This window comes from Schistocerca americana, chromosome 3, assembly GCF_021461395.2.
Source record: "Schistocerca americana isolate TAMUIC-IGC-003095 chromosome 3, iqSchAmer2.1, whole genome shotgun sequence".
NCBI lineage: Eukaryota > Metazoa > Arthropoda > Insecta > Orthoptera > Acrididae > Schistocerca > Schistocerca americana.
Genome location: NC_060121.1, coordinates 642376126 through 642397120, shown reverse-complemented (window position 1 = coordinate 642397120; position 20995 = coordinate 642376126). Strand labels below are relative to the sequence as shown.

The window sequence follows — 20995 nt, the reverse complement described above, 5'->3', positions numbered from 1 at the left end:
TATGGGACTTAACATCTATGGTCATCAGTCCCCTAGAACTTAGAACTACTTAAACCTAACTAACCTAAGGACAGCACACAACACCCAGCCATCACGAGGCAGAGAAAATCCCTGACCCCGCCGGGAATCGAACCCGGGAACCCGGGCGTGGGAAGCGAGAACGCTACCGCACGACCACGAGATGCGGGCAGACTGTAAGTTATGATGCATTTAGCTACCGCAAGAAAGGAATTAAAATGGTATTTGGCTACCTAAAGAGCGATCCTAACAAGGAAACACAACCAACTTTACCTCCTATTTTGCCGGCCAGAGTGGCCGAGCGGTTCTAGGCGCTACAGTATGGAACCGCGCGACCGCTACGGTCGCAGGTTCGAATCATGCCTCGGGCATGGATGTGTGTGATGTCCTTAAGTTCGTTAGGTTTAGGTAGTTCTAAGTTCTAGGGGACTGATGACCTTAGAAGTTTCGTCCCATAGTGCTCAGAGCCATTTGAACCATTTTTGAACCTCTTATTTTAACGAGAAAATAGGACACGCACAAGATATAATTCCCAGAAGTTGACCCTGCGCGAAAATTTGTGCCGTAATTCTCACAGCACACATTTATGACCTACTCAAAGTACAGATTGTAAACATTTGCGAGCACCGATTATTCGTCACTCGTTGCAGAGCGGGCTTGATCACCACCTACTTAGTCGTTTTTACATCCCTGTCCTATTGTACCAATGAAGTTGTTCCACAAATGTGACTGCTGTGAAAGGCCAGCCTCGGTGTCGTTATCATCACCCATCACCAAGTAAAGAACGTCAGTACACTGTTTTGCTCTATACAGTGTGATACAGCTGCTCCTAGCATTATGTTTTATGCAACCCGCAATGCCTTCAAATACCACATGTAAGATTATCATATCCTCTCGACTACTATGCGCAAACTATCAGTCCTATAGAAAAAATAAAGAGGACCTTTTTGTAGGAAACTTAATGTAGTTAAATTTTGTACTGCAATACGTTTTCGCTAGAGGCCGTAATTCTCAATTATTCCAGAGAAACGTACAAAAGTGACCTCCAAACGCGTTTTTCTTGAATAACTCGAAAACCGTGACCCCAGCGAAAATGTATGACAATAAAAAATTTAATTACGTTACATTTCCTACAAAAAAAAAAAAGGTCCTGTTCATCAGGACTAAGAGTTTGCATGTAGCAAACTAGAGAGTATGAAAATCTCGCACATGGTTTTTGAAAGCGCTGCAGGTTGCTTAAAACCTGTAGAGAGGAGCAGCTGATTCACTTGGTATATAGCACGTCTTTGTTTGGTTGGTTGATTTGGGGGAGGGGACCAACCAGGGAGGTCATCGGTCCAACCGGATTGGGGAAGAATATCGGCCGTGCCCTTTCAAAGGAACCATCCTGGCATTTGTCTAAAGCGATTTAGGGTAGGGACATCACGCACGTGTTTATTCACAAAGTTGTCTATGATTTCTGTAATGACAATGAAAGGTACAAGTAATATCACAGAGAAAGCTCCAAATGGGTCAAATGGCTCTGAGCACTATGGGACTCAACTGCTGAGGTCATTAGTCCCCTAGAACTTAGAACTAGTTAAACCTAACTAACCTAAGGACATCACAAACATCCATGCCCGAGGCAGGATTCGAACCTGCGACCGTAGCGGTCTTGCGGTTCCAGACTGCAGCGCCTTTAACCGCACGGCCACTTCGGCCGGCACAGAGAAAGCTCCAAATATTTTCATCTGCCTTGTACAAAAGTTAGTCGAATAACCGCATATGATGCTTACCAGTCACGTCTTCGATTTTCAAATGTTACAATTTGACAGTCACTCCATACCGCTCCTGATGGTGCTGCACTATCTCATTGGTTCGCCCCCTTTATGAACACAAACCTCTTACTCTCTCCAGTGTACAGTACTTCGTACTCGGAGATAGGCAGCTCCAGTGGGGCAGAGGACAGAGAGAGTGGCAACTGGTATGCGTGTATGTTTAAAAACTATACGTACAAAAAGGTCATAACTGCGTACTATCGGAATTATGACCCAAAATGTTGAGCGGGATCGATTTCCTAGACTGATTTCTTGGCTGAGACTTATTTCTTGCAAGCATGCTTTTCTCTCCTTAAAATAACTGATCAAGTTGGTGATGTTTCCTTATAAGTGTCGAGGCATTTGGCTACCATACGAATTATACGAAGTGAGGAGGTATTTGCCACTTCATCTGCATCTATACTTCGCATACCACCCTGCGGTTTGTGATGGATGTTGCAGTCCTCTGTGTGGGCTGGTTTCCCTCTAATTTTATCTTCATGCCCTTCTCGCGAGATATACGTAGGAGCAAGCAAAATATTTCTTGACTCTTCTAGGAAAGTGCACTCTCTGCACTTTAACAGTAAAGTATAACACCTCTCTTTCAGCGTCTGCCAATGAGTGGGTTGATCATCTCCTGTGACGCTCCTGTGGTTACTAAATGCATCTGTAACGAAACGCGCTGCTCTTCTTAGGATATTCTCTCTTTCTTTAATCAGTCCTCTCTGGTAACAACCCTATACTCACTTCAAGACACTTAACGAAATGACGAGGGTGGCATAACAGCGCTGCTTTGTTACGAGGAATTTCTCTTAGTGATGCGGTTATGTCGTTAGGTGACTGGTTGTGAGTTGGCGAAGCCGATGAACGTGATGCCACTAGAATAACTATAAATTATCGATATGACCAAGAACGTACCGAGGATGTGAGCTGGAGAGAGGGGAGAGAGGGGATGGAACTTATATTAGCTTCGTGGTGACTGACAAAATGTTCTTGAGAAATCATGACAAACGGTTTCTAGTAAACAGTAGCTTGCTTCTCCTTGTTTTTGTTTTGTTTGACAGAATCTGGTGGTGATGTTGTGTGTGAGTTGTGTTACACAAAATGTGATGTGGATGGAACATTGAAACAAAAATTTGCCAAACAGTATTTCTGCAACTGCTGCGCAACTGGCGAAGTACCAGAACTCACATGTGCAGCTGGAAGGGTATTAAAACGAGATTGCATTTAAATGACCAACACGCGAATGCTCACAACTGCTAAGTATAACTTTAAGATATAATGCGCTCCACATCTGCGCACTGAAAATCACAGGTTCCCTGCGCTGATGTTCGGAACTAACGTGAACTTGTGTGTCACAGATCACAGCCGCGAGGACATGGAATGCAGCGTACTAACACTGTTCGTTACGTTACGCTTGATCGCTCTGCACTACAGGTCCGACTGTTTATGAGTCTATACATGTTTTGTATCAGCCGTGCCCATGAAATGACACGTACTCTTCTGCAAAGAGTTCGCAATCTTCATCGAATTTTTCCTGTTAGATTTTGTCAGTAATTTCGTGTGTAGTGAAACGTTTATTTCGTGCAGAATCCGTCGATCGCTTTGTCGACTATCCGCACTTCCGTTACAGAAACGAATGTTGACGCATCAAGGGTCTATCAAACTAAACCTGCGGACCGTGGTCGGAGATTTTCATTAATGCAACACATCTGTGGCGCTCCTCGTACAGACATGAAACCAATTAGGCGCCTCCGTCAGCTGCTTCAGCATACTATTACCTCATTACAGCATCATTTGTTGCAAGCTGATTACAGATAACTAGTGACGCGCAGTAGGCTGTTTCCTAAACCAAATGCAGAAAGAGGAAACACAAAACAAGCATTAATTAAAATGAGACGGGCTATTATTAACAGCAGTCTCCTTCACTAGACCTAGGCCTCCATATACTTTAATACGCTGAATTAATAGATTTTACTCCTATTCCTCCCAGCTGTTGTGATTAAACAAAAAGATAGTATACTGGTATCCAATCGTGAACAATAAGTTGTGTTTAGCATAAATTACTGGAAGCACTCATCTACAAAATAATTATAGTTTCGATAACACGATAAACAGGGTCTTCCATAAATACGGTGACAATCCGATGAATCTTCGCACAGGTGAGTTGGGCAGTCTCTCTAGCATCCACGTCGATCGCATCACGTTGCAGTTTTCAGTTCTGAGCGCACAGTGACCACGTAAAGATGCCTAGAAGCACGTGTCACCCGCCAAGTACGAGTGCCTGCTGAAAGATTTTGCTTGATTTCATGCAATCCCATATAATGTACCTGTCATGCATTTCCTTCTTTATGATATTTGTAGGTCGCGCACGACAGGGGCTATGAAGACGTTCCTGCAGAGTTTTCGATGGGAAGTGTCTAATCACCCACCATACAGCCCGGACTTGGCTGCCTCTGAATTTTATATCTGCTCACACGATCTGATAATGAAGACAACATTTTGGCACACACAACGACCTGCAGACCAGTATAGGGAACTGACAGGATGATGATGATCATGATGATGATGATGTTTGGATTGTGGGCCGCTCAACTGCGCGGTTATCAGCGCCCGTACAAATTCCCAACCTTTTCTCAGTCCAATCTTGCCGCGTGCATGAATGATGATGAAATGATGAGGACAACACAAACACCCAGTCATCTCGAGGCAGGTGAAAATCCCTTACCCCTCCGGGAATCGAACCCGGGACCCCGTGCTCGGGAAGCGAGAGCGCCACCGCGAGACCACGAGCTGCGGACGGAACTGACAGAATGCACAGGCGGCTGTCTTCTATGACGACGGTAGTAGGAATTTGGTGCAACGATACGACAAATGTCTTACATTGGAGCGGTAACCATACAGAAAAGTAGCTGGAAGATGTAGCTAACTCTTCGTATAAAACATTTTTTTTATTTTCACTGTGGTTTCCACTACGCGACTAGTCGGACCATAATAGTCGATTAGCCAGCCAGAGTGGCCGAGCGATTCTAGGCGCTACAGTCTGCAACCGCGTGACCGCTACGGTCGCAGGTTCGAATCCTGCCTCGGGCATGGATGTGTATGATGTCCTTAGGTTAGTTAGGTTTAAGTAGATCTAAGTAGGGGACTGACGACCTCAGAAGTTAAGTCCCATAGTTCTCAGAGCCATAGTCGAACAGCGCTCGTACCACAGGGGTTTCAGAAGCGGACGTTCCATAAACTACACGACGTACAGAAAACTGACACATATCAGTGAACAGAGCATTCTCCAAGTCTTTAACTCAGATTAGATGTAATTAACGTTAGCACTGTTTGCGAAGTGGCAAACGTCACTCACTACACTGATGAGCCAAAACATTATGACCACCTGCTTAATAGCTTGTTGGTCCGTCTTTGGAACGAAATACATCACTGATCTGCGTATCAGGGATCCTACAGTTTGGCTCTCAGCACTATGGGACTTAACATCTGACGCATCAGTCGCCTAGAACTTAGAACTACTTAAACCTAACTAACCTAAGGACATCACACACATCCATGCCCGAGGCAGGATTCGAACCTGCGACCGTAGCGGTCGCGCGGTTCCAGACTGAAGCGCCTAGAACCGCTCGGCCACACCGGCCGGCGATCCTACAGTTTGTTTGTAGGTTTACGGAGATACGTGGCGTTAAATGTATCAGAGATCAGCACTCGTAAAGTCACTTTCCCCTCGGTCAGTACGCTACTGAAAGAGGGCGGAACATCGACAGTAATGATACCCTCCGCCTTCAACTGTACGGCGGCTTGCGGGTGTATCAAGAAGAAGCATCCGATTTGGCATGTCTGTAAATGTGAAACTAATGAACATCTACAACGAATTTTTGGTTTTTGATGAACGGGAAATTCAAAAAGTTTCTTTTTTCATACCTTTCCATAGGTGTCAATATTCCCCCCTTCATATGCACGGCATATGTCAATGCGGTATTCAAATTGTTCCCACACTGCAGCGAGCATGTCTTCAGTTACAGATTCCACAGCTGCTGCTGTTACGCGATGTCCCAGTTCATTCATTGTTGTTGGTAACAGAGGCTCATAAACAGTATCTTTCATAAATCCCCACAAGAAATAATCACATATAGTCAGGTCCGGTGACCTTGGAGGCCAGTAACGTAAGGTTGAATCATTTGGTCCAGTGTGACCGACGCATCGTTCAGTAATCCTCTGACTTAAAAATTCCCGCACTTCTAGGTGCCAGTGTGGCGATGCCCCATCCTGTTAGATAATGAAGTTGTTCGAATCGGTCTCCACCTGTGGGAAAAGAAAGTTCGCAAGCATATCGAGTATGTGCTTCCTATAACAGTGTTTTCGGCAAAGAAAAATAGACCGTACACCTTTTCCGTGAAACACATTAAATTTTGGAGAATCCCTCTCATGTTGTATAGCTTCATCTGGTTGTTCCGTATCCCATATTCTCACATTATGACGGTTCAAATTTGAATTTAAATGGAATTTTACTCGTCACTACACACTAAGCGTGGAAGAAAACTGTCATCCTCCATCTTGCCAAGAACGAAATTACAGAACACACGTTGTTGCTTGTCACCTTCACAAAGAGCTTGCAGTAGCTGAGTGTTGTATGGTTTCATGTGTAAACGTCGACGCAGCACACGCGAGTCGGACAGCGAGGGCATTTTGAGCTGTCGAGCTGCACGGCGAATTGATTTCGGCGGACTCCTTGCGGATACGTTCGACGTCTTTGTCAGACACTCGGGGACGGCCCGGCGATTTGCCTCGGAACTGTTCACGCCACCGTCTAATGCTCTGTACTGCAGGAGTACCCACACCGTAACTAGTACGAAAGTCACACTGAACAGTCAGTACCGCCGGCCCGAGTGGCACTGCGGTTCTAGGCGCTACAGTCTGGAGTCGAGCGACCGCTACGGTCGCAGGTTCGAATCCTGCCTCGGGCATGGATGTGTGTGATGTCCTTAGGTTAGTTAGGTTTAATTAGTTCTAAGTTCTAGGCGACTGATGACCTCAGAAGTTAAGTCGCATAGTGCTCAGAGCCAAGAGTCATTACTGACCCGCACTGCGAAAAACATAGAACACAAAACGCTTTCTGTTGACCCGACACCATTTTTACTAGGCCTGAAGAGTGTGCACACTGCTGCTACCAGTAAAACTCGAGAGTTTTCTCTTTCCAACAGTACGTTGCTGACGCACATATCTCAAATGATGTAATAGTTATGATTTTTTGTTTAAATCCGATGATACTTTTTGATACACCCTGTATATACGTATATGTAGAAAGAACAGTCCTCAAGATAACTCGGTTTTCTCATCGGGGAGCGAAGAAAGTGAATGAGAGGGCGCGGTGGCCTACCGCGGTATTCTCCTGAGCCTCGGGCGGCAGAGGGCGCCCCGGGGGACACGAGGGCGTCCCGGGGAGGCCCATCAAGCCTGCAGCGGTGCGGAGTCCGTGGTCGAACTGGTTCCAAAGTGCACTCACTGGCACCTTAAGCATCCTCTCTCGGGACGTGGAAATATACGTAGACATGAAGCTGGTGACGTCACAGCGTCGCATTTCACGTTCAGTACACCGCGGAATGTGAAATGAAGAATCTGCGAGGTCGCAGTTTTTCCTCGTGGAAAGGAACGTTGCCAATAAGATGTGACATTGTTTTACGTCACAAGAAGAACACAGGACCCATATTGTACTAACTACGTACTAGGTGGGGCTTCTTTATCATAGAGTACTTGGTATGAATGTAAGCTGTATCAAAGCATCAGAAAATGGAGGATTTCCCGAAAACGTGTCATTTATTCCACGATTTGTTATAGTAAAAGGACAGGAAACTAGATATTTGTAAATAAAGGCTTCCTGTATTTGATGTTTTCAGTGTTATAACTTGTCTGCTATGAAAGTATACCGTTTCAATGCTACGGCACAATGAAGATCTATCAAAAGAGCGTCGTTTTGATAGAACTTTTCAGAGATAAATGTCTAATAATGGTTTTTGGAGATACTGTCTTTAGACAGCGTATATCATATAGGGAGACCTATCTACCATCTTGAAGCTATAAGTTAGTTGAGAGCGTCGCGAGATGCGAAGAGAAAGGTAGCAGGTTCGTGTCCACCTCTTTCCAAAATATGATTTCAGACTTTGATTATTAAAAGATTCTTGGTCTTTATTATTAATTTAATAGAAGTATTATCTGCAGTAGCCGATATTATTTACCATAAATAATGTATCTGCTGCAATTCTTGTTCCCGAGAGGCCAAAGCCTTTACGTAACTGCCATTGGTTTTATAGACTGCCTCATGTTTGCATCTTGTCGGTAAATATCTTTCACAGTGCTGGTGAGCAGTTTCGAAAAAATCATTCAAATAAAATTAGGAATCGAAACTCGATCTTGAAATCTACGTGATGCACATTATTTCAGAGCGATGGTAGTCAACGCAACATCGAGGCAATGGGTATTACGCATCCACCAACTGACACCAGACACTATACCTTAACTACATTCATTTTAAAACAGAAAATGGGATGAAGATTCAATTGAGTTAACGAATAAATTCTAACAGTATGTAGGTCATACCGTAGTGAACCATTATTTGCTGTTCAAGCCACCGACGAGTCCAGCAACTTCTTGGCGATCTCCTCCGCTTTTCTTCGACAGTCGCTAACAGAGTTGACGCAGCTATTTTACGCGCGTCCATTTCCGGAAAGAAGCTGTTTGGTTTACGCGCCAGAGGCCGCAGACCGCCGCTGGGGAGAGAGCGCCAAGGTCGCAAATCACGACGAGCAGCACGTCATGTTCCTTGAGATGTATCACGTCGTTTCAGAGTGTGCAGCAACCACGACGGACATCACGCCTGGCGTCGTGCTTCGCGATGAGATACACATCCCGTGTGAGGATGGCTTTAGACCATAAGCACACACACGTATCATTATTTATATAAACGTTACGAGAGGTGCTGTGACACTGTTTGCTTCCTCGAAGTCGCTGACAGATGTCTCTATTGCCGCGGTATTGTCGTGACTGCGGTAGCCATTCTAGCAGACGAATCAAAGCTGGAGCACATATATTCTGTTGGTACATTCAATGCAATTTTGCTGCCTTTTCTTTCTTTGAAAGAGAGACTTCCCAACTTAATATACTCATGATGTACATATGTATTATGAAAAGTACATAACGAGAAGCTCCCCAAATGGTAAATAACCGTACTGGTTGTTTGAAGTACGTTTTAATTTGTGTGAAAAATTGGAATTCACACCGAGAAAAGTAAATTTCTCCCTTTGTACTCGAAAGTAACAAACAACGAGGAAAAACAGTAGCAACAACATTCCTGCTCAAGTACCAGAATACTCTTCGTCGGCTTCTGTACTTCAGTTGAAGAATTCTTGTTTGGAAAAGAAGGTTATCTTTTTATTCTGAGTCGTAGTTTGTTTTACCGTGTGACCAACGAGTTTTGAATATTTACTTGCATTTGCGTGCTTCATGCTCAATTTGTAAACGGTTTAAAATGACAACTCACTGCCGACAGAGATACATAACATCGAAAATTACGAAACACACTTCTATTTAATTAATAACAAAGTACCATAATCTTTTAAAACGTAAATGCCAATAAAAAAGTTTTTGCAGATACCTGGACGCGGATGAGCTGCTATAGACTACGTGAATAAGTGCAACTTGTGGTTGTACCCTTTGTCAAAAAGTTCCTGAAGGCTTCCACCATCGATAAGACATTACTTTTAACTTAATTACAAATTGTATCAATACTGGCGTGTTTACGAGAGATTTTCAATATGCTGGTGCTTCGAAACAGCATATATACGGCCGCGGTGGTCTCGCGGTTCTAGGCGCTCAGTCCGGAACCGCGCGACTGCTACCGTCGCAGGATCGAATCCTGCCTTGGGCATGGATGTGTGTGATGTCCTTAGGTTAGTTAGGTTTAAGTAGTTCTAAGTTCTAGGGGACTGATGACCACAGATGTTAAGTCCCATAGTGCTCAGAGCCATTTGAGCCAGCATATTATATTCGTAATGCTTAAAACAACAAAATCTGATATGGCGTCTCCCAAGTTCTTCAGTCAAAGCATATCTTTGAAAAGTGCGGAGTCAAGGTACCTCCTGTCACATGCATATAAATAAGGGTACGTGACACGTACAGACCGTGCACGCCCCTATCTCCGCCTGTTGGGGTTTGGGGAAAAAAGAGCAACGTAACGTAGGGCAAAAAAAGCCACATTCTGTCACTGCTCACTATGCAATGTGGAGCATACACCTAAATTTTTTCTCGTTTATAGCTTAAATTAAGAGTTGGTTTTAAAACCTGACCGATCTGTATTCATATTACACATACAGTACCATAGTTGGCCTAATTTCTCCGAAATTCCCAATAAAGATAGGACGGTTCTCATTTCTACATTTGACACGGTTAACAAAGAGTTTGAAACACTTTATTGACAATTCTTTCTTTTTTACAAGCGACTGAAGTCGGTTCTTCAGTCAGTTCCTGTCTGTGTTGCACTATGGGTCATTTAGTTCACCGCTCCGACAGGAATAGAAGACCAAATATCGGTTTATTATTTATTTATTAATGTCGGAAGCATCATCAATTTATAGCGTGCAGAATATTCACACATTAAACATATGTAAAGAAACACAACATAGAATTCTAGATATCCAGCTATGTAAAGATATAAAAATATGAAATACACTCCTGGAAATGGAAAAAAGAACACATTGACACCGGTGTGTCACACCCACCATACTTGCTCCGGACACTGCGAGAGGGCTGTACAAGCAATGATCACACGCACGGCACAGCGGACACACCAGGAACCACGGTGTTGGCCGTCGAATGGCGCTAGCTGCGCAGCATTTGTGCACCGCCGCCGTCAGTCTCAGCCAGTTTGCCGTGGCATACGGAGCTCCATCGCAGTCTTTAACACTGGTAGCATGCCGCGACAGCGTGGACGTGAACCGTATGTGCAGTTGACGGACTTTGAGCGAGGGCGTATAGTGGGCATGCGGGAGGCCGGGTGGACGTACCGCCGAATTGCTCAACACGTGGGGCGTGAGGTCTCCACAGTACATCGATGTTGTCGCCAGTGGTCGGCGGAAGGTGCACATGCCCGTCGACCTGGGACCGGACCGCAGCGACGCACGGATGCACGCCAAGACCGTAGGATCCTACGCAGTGCCGTAGGAGACCGCACCGCCACTTCCCAGCAAATTAGGGACACTGTTGCTCCTGGGGTATCGGCGAGGACCATTCGCAACCGTCTCCATGAAGCTGGGCTACGGTCCCGCACACCGTTAGGCTGTCTTCCGCTCACGCCCCAACATCGTGCAGCCCGCCTCCAGTGGTGTCGCGACAGGCGTGAATGGAGGGACGAATGGAGACGTGTCGTCTTCAGCGATGAGAGTCGCTTCTGCCTTGGTGCCAATGATGGTCGTATGCGTGTTTGGCGCCGTGCAGGTGAGCGCCACAATCAGGACTGCATACGACTGAGGCACACAGGGCCAACACCCGGCATCATGGCGTGGGGAGCGATCACCTACACTGGCCGTACACCACTGGTGATCGTCGAGGGGACACTGAATAATGCACGGTACATCCAAACCGTCATCGAACCCATCGTTCTACCATTCCTAGACCGGCAAGGGAACTTGCTGTTCCAACAGGACAATGCACGTCCGCATGTATCCCGTGCTACCCAACGTGCCCTAGAAGGTGTAAGTCAACTACCCTGGCCAGCAAGATCTCCGGATCTGTCCCCCATTGAGCATGTTTGGGACTGGATGAAGCGTCATCTCACGCGGTCTGCACGTCCAGCACGAACGCTGGTCCAACTGAGGCGCCAGGTGGAAATGGCATGGCAAGCCGTTCCACAGGACTACATCCAGCATCTCTACGATCGTCTCCATGGGAGAATAGCAGCCTGCATTGCTGCGAAAGGTGGATATACACTGTACTAGTGCCGACATTGTGCATGCTCTGTTGCCTGTGTCTATGTGCCTGTGGTTCTGTCAGTGTGATCATGTGATGTATCTGACCCCAGGAATGTGTCAATAAAGTTTCCCCTTCCTGGGACAATGAATTCACGGTGTTCTTATTTCAATTTCCAGGAGTGTATATACATAGAGCTAGAAATTTCTTGCCCAGAAACGGGCGACGGCAATTGCATTTGACTTTGCTGCCAGAAGGTCCTCTTAACTGCGTTTGGCGGGGAGCAGTGAACAGGTGTGTGAAGCGTGGTTTGTAGTAGGGCCTACACCGCATTCGCAGAGGTTAAGAGTCTACGGGGTAGCCCCATTTATAACGAGTATTTCTCGATCTCGCAGTGCTCGTACGTGGTCCGTTTAGTGCATTCCAGATTCCTCAGTTTTTAACGCACCCTGGTGCTAAATAGCAGTTTAGAAGACAGCATTTAGTTTCTTGTCGATTGCTCAACAATACGAATGAAGTGTTTTATCATGATTTTAAAGAAATTACATCTGTTTCTATCAATAATGCTAGAGTTTTTACACAAAATAAGGCCTTGTGTTTTATGACTTTTGCTTAGTCCACTACAGACAGCGAAACATACCAAGATAAGAAGCATAATAAAAAGTGTAACCGACATATTCGTCGCAAGAGAACCCACCAACTGTATTAAAAAAGAATAGTTTTTGCGCAACTAGAACGGAAAAATAAACGACATAATATTTTTATCTATCTTAGAAGTTACATATTAATATTCTATGTCCTCAAAATCTTTGTCGTTCATCGAGTTTTGGAATATTATTTTACGATAGGTTTATGACGACGCTCAGCATTCAATTTGTAATATTTAAACCAAAATAAATATTGTTAAACAGAAAAGCATTCACATCTGCTTGGTAACGACGTCATTCTTTAGCTTCTGCCAGTAAATTTAAGGCGTACTCGACAAAAATGTGTTCGTAATCTCTCTGTTTTTTTTATTTTTAAACAACTTTACTAGTAGAACTAAATTTTATTTTCTTTCACACGTCTTTCGGTGGAACCAGACGGTATTCAACGTTTCACCATTTTAATAAAGAAAACTTTAGCGAAAATACGACAATTAAGGTAGAGGTAAACTGGACAGTAACCCAGAAGGAGCCTGCAAGTGGACGGCGCCAATACTCAGCTGATCAAGATGTTGGTTTCAATATAATTGTTATGGCGTAAAGTCAGCGCCGGCACGCCAGTCGGGAACGAAAGAGAAGAGATGGCTGTGAGAAAAGTCAGCCAACCGCACGCTGACCGACCTCCCTCCAGGACGACAACGCAACATCAGCGGTCCCTACGTGAAGAGGACATTAGCGCCGCGCTAGACCGGTGGCGGCCACTTCGATAGCAGCTTCAATGTTGGCCACCGCATGGTAGCAAACTCTTATGTAGCGTAGACTTGTGTTTGTCTACTCTGAAGAAGTCTGATTATTTTGCATGTCGCCCTTTGCTTGCGACACATATCAAAGTTAAGTAATTGCAATTGTCTATTGTGATAAAACTCACTATTATGAGTTGTTTGTCAAGCGAACCGAGTGTGCAGGATTCCTAGACACAACAACAATTACGTCGCGCAGGTCTATACTATCAATGATCTAAGGTTGGCACACTGTCAGCCATCCGAGAACAGGTTTGTGCGAGACTGTTGCGGAAATGCAGCAATATGTTCATGGCCGCAACCAGTCACATACACCGACAGACATTAAATACATTGACCTAACGCTGCCAAACTGGTTGTCTAGTTTTAAATGCGAGCACCTGAGATTAGACTTTCTCGTGACCAATCACATATCGTAGTGCTAACAGTTAATTTGTAGTTTCAACTGATAATCAAATATTTACACGTTGATTAACATTTCATCATCGTAAGAACTCATTTTCTGTATTTACAATATAGGAAAAACCATTCGTACAAATGAAGACAGGTTGACCTCCAGACGATGGACTGTAGGGACGCGAGTGGCAGCTGATCTTCAGTATCAGCAAATGAAACAAATTGTAGATACATAGAAAAACCCATTATTGTATGATTACACAACTGCAGAACAGTCACTAGAAGCAGTTACTTCAAGAAAATATCTAGGAGTGTGCGCACAGAGTGATTTCCACGGCGACTTAAAACTGAGTGCGGATACGGCAGATGTCAGATGGATTAACTAGTAGAATCCTCGCGGGAAATGTAGTCCAACAACAAAGGAAGTAGCTAACACAACACCCCTTCGACCAATATTTGAATATTGCTCGTCAGTATGAGCTCCGTACGACATAGGATTGATAGAGGAAATTGAGAAGATCCAAAAACGATCAGCACGTTTCGTTACACGCTCAATTAATAAGCACGAAAGAATCACGGAGATCCTTGGTCAACTCCAGCGCCAGACACTTCAAAAAGAGGCGTTCTGCACCACGGTATGGTCCACTGATACACTTCCGATGTCGTACGTTCTTGGAAGAGTCAACCAAGACACTGCTTCCTTCTGCGCATATCTCGGGGAAAAAAAAAAAAAAAAAACCCACATTCAAGCCCATGAGGGGGGGTTACCAGCAATTGTTCTTTCCGTGAACCATCTGCAACTGCAATAAGAAAACAGGGAAGTGACGTTGGCACACAAAGTACCCTCCGCCACACTTCGTCGGGTGGCCTGCACACCGTAAATGTAGATATAGCTGTAGATGAAGAACGGCGTGAGTACGTGACGGCTCGTGGATTTGTCTAACGTACCGGAATTTTCCTGGCGGAGACCGCACCACAGCTTGCCCGCAGGGAGTCGTGCACCTTGTCGTTATCTTCCAGATCTTCAGAAACAGGAGGGACACAGGGGATACCACAGTTAGCAGGAAGAGAATGACCGCAGAACGACTCGTGACGACTCAGGCCAAAAGTGCGGCAAGAAGAGAAGGTTCACGTCACTCCAGGACTTCAACACCAGAAGATAAGCTGTCCAGTCAAGTTTATGTGACCAGGTGTCAAAAACCTGAAAATCCACCTTTTGTGACGCGGAGCGCTGCGAGATGTGCAGGGCTAGAGTCAATCAGGTTCTCGAAGATATTGACGGCGATGTGAAGTCATGTTGACTCCAGTGCCTTGGCCAGCAGCGCTACGTTTCTCAGCTGAGGATCCAAAGCCCAAACATCCGATCGAAGTGGTCCCACAGTCTCGACTGGGTGAATACATGGGGCCTTTAGTAGCCAGGAGAGTACGGTAAACTCACCCACTGCTCTTCGAACCACGCACGAACACTTCGAGCTGTGTGACACGTTGCATTGTCCTGTTGGTAGTTGCCATCGTGCTCAGGAAAGAGAAACAGCAAATGAGGCTATAAAAACTAAACTCTTCCCGAACAGACCATGAAGGCCCAACGGGACCGACCGGCCGCCGTGTCATCCTCAGACCACAGGTGTCACTGGATGCAGATACGGAGGGGCACGTGGTCAGCACACCACTCTCCCAGCCGCATGTCAGTTTACGAGACCAGAGCCGCTACTTCTCAATCAAGGAGCTCCTCAGTTTGCCTCACAAGAGACGAGTGCACCCCGCTTGCCAACAGCGCTCGGCAGACCGGATGGTCACCCATCCAAGTGCTAGCCCAGCCCGACAGCGCTTAACTTCGGTGACCTGACGGGAACCGGTGCTACCATTGCGGCACGGCCGTTGGCATGTGAGGGTATACATGACCCCAAAGGATAAATGCGTACATGTGTTGATGCACTGTGCCTTCAGAGTGACGAGATCACCTAGGGAATTCCACGCAAACATTTCCAGACCCTAACGCTGTCTCCTCCGGTCTGGACATTTCCGACGATTGTTGAACGATGTTTGCTTTCAGAAGTTTCAGCCAATGGAGCATAAAATGTGATTATCTTGAAAGATCAGCTGTCGTCACTCAATGGACATCCATTTGCGGCATTGGCGTGCAAACTCCAGCCTTCGTCCCCGATTAACAGTAGTCAGCATGGGTGCATCAATCAGACACCTGCTGCGGAGGTCCGTGCACAGCAACGTTCGCTGAACGGTCGTTCAGGAGACACTGTTGGAAGCTCCTTGGTTCGTCCGAACGTTCAGCTGCTCAACAGTAGCACGTCTATTCGATAGTTGCCACGCCGCCTACTGTGGGTAGCGCCATTTTGCCACGCATAATATACTTTAACACGCTAACAGTCTTATGAACTTAGTCGTTTCAGAAATGCTTCCATCCTTGGCCTGAAAACCAATGATATGCCGTCACAAAAATCGCTCCGTTTCCGCATTACGACAACGACTTCAGTGTTTCCCGCGTTCCCCACGACACTTTATACACCCTCCACTGCTAGTGCTGCCACTTGCACTTGAGTTCGACACACGCGGTGGACAAATTAATGAAACTGGACCGCGTAGTGGGGTTATTCGACATAGTGTCATGAACAGACTGTTGGTAACAGCTGAAATAGGGGCTACAGGCATAGTACCTGGGCGAATCGTCGGAAACAGGTCACTGGAATCCCGGTTGAAATCTCAAGCAACAGTCCATCGTTTACTACTCACAGCATACGACAGATAACTGTGACTTGATTTAGTTGTTATCTTCATTAAGAGGTGAAGATGCTTGAAACACTTACCTGTGGGAGTTGTACTGCGTTCTTAACATAAATTAGCGAAGTTGTGGTGGAACATACTCAGTATTACAGAGGACTATATGTAGATTTTTATTAACAGAAAGGCAAGAATAAAAAAAATTCTTATAGTGACAGATTACTCACTTCCCAAAATGAAAAAAGCTCGCACACACAAATATCGTGACCAGTAGCAACTCGCGTAAAATTTTACCAATGTGCTACAATGAGGCAGCCTATAGACTTTTGACTTACAAGGGTAGTAGTAATCGTAACTAAATCGAATATATTAATTTAAGTATACAAATTGATCTGTTCAAATACATTTAAATTTTATAATTAATCATTTAAAATTGTGAAGCATAAAATAAAATGAAAAAATTGCAGTAGCAGCAGGTACCGAAGCAGAGCCAACAAATGGCTAGTCAGTGCAGTAGACATCTCGGCGTTTGAGCCATTACTTCGACTGCTCCTGAAAAGTCTCTTATACTGGTACTCCACACTTACCCAACAAAATGTTACATGCACTTTTAAAGAAAAATACTGATCGAGTGCTGTGAGCAATGCAGCACTCATAGTACCGGAAGGGATGACGTCACATCACAAGTGCAGTAGAAATCAGACAGCTGCGTCCCTTCTCTGAGTTATCGTAGCGTGGCTGCCCATGATTTCAGTACTCGACGTTGGTTTCTAGTTGTGGAGAGACAGCTACAAAACACGTTTTCGTCCGTTTTATTTGCCCACCAGCACACATTCCAAGAGAAATGGCGTAATTTTGGTGCAATTTCTGGCTCGCACTGGAAGAGTTTTAATGAGATACAGTGTGCTGTAGCACGTTGGCACATAACTGGTCGCCACTGATAGCGACCCAATACCTGATGAAAATTACGAAGTTATAGTCACTGAAGATGAAAGCAAGTTCCTCGAAACTCACTTCGAAATAATTTTAAAAGTGACTGGTACTAATTCTATTCTGAAAATAGTACGTAACACACATGTATGCTTGAGAGAACAAGAAGCCCTGTCAGAGCAAAGCATATTTTGGACAGCATACTATATCTTTATTGGAAGAGAAAAGGAGGCAACGGGGGCACTTGGATATTTAGTACGCTCGCACTGGAGAGGTAAGGCCACTACTCCTACAGGTCAGAACACAGGCCTGCGACTAATGGGATGGCCGCAGTGAGGGGACGCAACGGGAGCACGGACCAGCGGTCTCCCGGCCGCCTGAGCTTGATTGCGTCATGAATTTCAAATTTGGTGCTCCGCGAAAGCGTTTTACCTTGATTACGGGTATAGTGCCATAAAACTGCTCGTTCAGAGTTCCTCACTATTCAGGCTTTGTGTGAGGATTACGTAATGGTCGCCGCTGCGAGTCGGGAAGCAGTCGCAGGGTTGGATGCAGATCTGGATAAGGTCAGCAAGAGTAATTACTCGCAAAGCTACCAAGTCGACAGTGCATTATGTCTAGAGGTAATTTGAGTCGGAAATTACATCTGCTTTTACTGGGCAATTAAATAAAAGTGATCTAGTTTTCTTTATTTATTGGAGTTACGCAGTAGTGATAGCAAGAACCAAAATAATGTGATAGAACAGAAGCAACAAAAATATCTGGCGATGAATATCGCAAGTTCGTTGTAAGATGTGCCTCGCAAGAAGTAAAACGGGATTTGAAAATCAGGCATAGTGAATTCGTGAAACGGAAGTCAGCACTCCCAATTTCTTTTCCGGTTGAAATACACTCCTGGAAATTGAAATAAGAACACCGTGGATTCATTGTCCCAGGAAGGGGAAACTTTATTGACACATTCCTGGGGTCAGATACATCACATGATCACACTGACAGAACCACAGGCACATAGACACAGGCAACAGAGCATGCACAATGTCGGCACTAGTACAGTGTATATCCACCTTTCGCAGCAATGCAGGCTGATATTCTCCCATGGAGACGATCGTAGAGATGCTGGGTGTAGTCCTGTGGAACGGCTTGCCATGCCATTTCCACCTGGCGCCTCAGTTGGACCAGCGTTCGTGCTGGACGTGCAGACCGCGTGAGATGACGCTTCATCCAGTCCCAAACATGCTCAATGGGGGACAGATCCGGAGATCTTGCTGGCCAGGGTAGTTGACTTACACCTTCTAGAGCACGTTGGGTGGCACGGGATACATGCGGACGTGCATTGTCCTGTTGGAACAGCAAGTTCCCTTGCCGGTCTAGGAATGGTAGAACGATGGGTTCGATGACGGTTTCGATGTACCGTGCACTATTCAGTGTCCCCTCGACGATCACCAGTGGTGTACGGCTAGTGTAGGAGATCGCTCCCCACACCATGATGCCGGGTGTTGGCCCTGTGTGCCTCGGTCGTATGCAGTCCTGATTGTGGCGCTCACCTGCACGGCGCCAAACACGCATACGACCATCATTGGCACCAAGGCAGAAGCGACTCTCATCGCTGAAGACGACACGTCTCCATTCGTCCCTCCATTCACGCCTGTCGCGACACCACTGGAGGCGGGCTGCACGATGTTGGGGCGTGAGCGGAAGACGGCCTAACGGTGTGCGGGACCGTAGCCCAGCTTCATGGAGACGGTTGCGAATGGTCCTCGCCGATACCCCAGGAGCAACAGTGTCCCTAATTTGCTGGGAAGTGGCGGTGCGGTCCCCTACGGCACTGCGTAGGATCCTACGGTCTTGGCGTGCATCCGTGCGTCGCTGCGGTCCGGTCCCAGGTCGACGGGCACGTGCACCTTCCGCCGACCACTGGCGACAACATCGATGTACTGTGGAGACCTCACGCCCCACGTGTTGAGCAATTCGGCGGTACGTCCACCCGGCCTCCCGCATGCCCACTATACGCCCTCGCTCAAAGTCCGTCAACTGCACATACGGTTCACGTCCACGCTGTCGCGGCATGCTACCAGTGTTAAAGACTGCGATGAAGCTCCGTATGCCACGGCAAACTGGCTGACACTGACGGCGGCGGTGCACAAATGCTGCGCAGCTAGCGCCATTCGACGGCCAACACCGCGGTTCCTGGTGTGTCCGCTGTGCCGTGCGTGTGATCATTGCTTGCACAGCCCTCTAGCAGTGTCCGGAGCAAGTATGGTGGGTCTGACACACCGGTGTCAATGTGTTCTTTTTTCAATTTCCAGGAGTGTAATAAAGATAATTGTTTGCTAGGAATACTTCCTAAGTGCGAAGAAATTCAGAAGGATACTTCTTCGATGTTATTTTAACTTCCGCACGTCAGTGCACTGAGAAACTGAACCCACGGTCGGACGACTGAACTGCAAGTTAAACCTTTCGTACGTGAAAATATTAAGCTCTTTCCCGAGCTCCACTAAGGATAAACTACCGTATTTAACACCATGACGCATACATGCAGGCTGAAGCGACGAATGAAAATTTTTACCAACGCCAGTATTCAAAATCACTGCTCACTAGGCAGATTCGCTAACGACTACACCACCCCAAAACATGCGTTTTTGAAAGTACTTTCGCTTTATGTGCACCCCATCTTCGGCTGTTTCCAATTGCTTACAAGTCATAACCAATTTTTATTTTATTTTATTTTTTTACGACGTAGGCAGATTCGCTAACGACTACACCACCCCAAAACATGCGTTTTTGAAAGTACTTCCGCTTTATGTGCACCCGATCTTCGGCTGTTTCCAATTGCTTAAAAGTCATAACCAATTTTTATTTTATTTTATTTTTTTACGACGTTTTACAATAGAGTCTTAAAAACTTCCTTTGAAAAATCCTGTTCGGAACACGTAAATAAATATAAACATCTGATGATGGGATGCCAGGCATCCTGAAATGTCATCATAGAAAAATAAACGCGTGTAAAAGGAACTGGGTTTAGCTAATTCAGAATAAGTTTTTAGCAATTTCAAAACTTCAGCGTTCTAATACATTCACAACACGCAAGAATTATTTAGTGATGTTAATTTGGGAAACAGTAGAAAGGCCGGCCGGGGTGGCCAAGCGGTTCTAGGCGCTAGTCTGGAGCCGCACGACAGGTACGGTCGCAGGTTCGAATCCTGCCTCGGGCATGGATGTGTGTGATGTCCTTAGGTTAGTTAGGTTTAAGTAGTTCAAGTTCTAGGGGACTGATGACCTCAGAAGTTAAGTCCCATAGTGCTCAGAGCCATTTGAACCAAAGAGTAGAAAAACACAATGCGACAGTGAGACAGGCAATCCCTGTGGACAACCAATTACTGGTAACTTTGAGGTTTTTGGCTACAGGCAGTTCATTCGAGTCAGTTAATATCGACATACACTACTAGGAAGCATTTTTGAAAAAAATGTCCAAAAATACTCTTAATGACTAATAGTGTAGGCATGGGTTATTTCTGTAGCATTAAACATCACTTCTTGTCAGTTTTAAAAAGTTTGAACGTCTAAATCGCCTGCACTTTGCACATATCGGCTGTACTAGACACAACGCAACCTAGAAAACTGCGAAAACAGAATGGCGAAATGTCAATCCGATAATACTCACCCCCGTACGCACAATATATGTTGGTAATAGTGAGAATATTTTGGTCAGCAT

General features: G+C 45.6%; 1 long non-coding RNA gene and 1 pseudogene across 1 annotated transcript in view; both read right to left on the bottom strand.

Moving 5' to 3' along the window:
- The window catches only part of LOC124607421, a 1003590-nt gene that overhangs the window by 63415 nt on the left and 919180 nt on the right, over window positions 1-20995 (bottom strand). The gene's annotated exons all lie outside the window — the stretch shown is intronic.
- On the bottom strand, window positions 15383-15500 carry LOC124607931 (annotated as a pseudogene).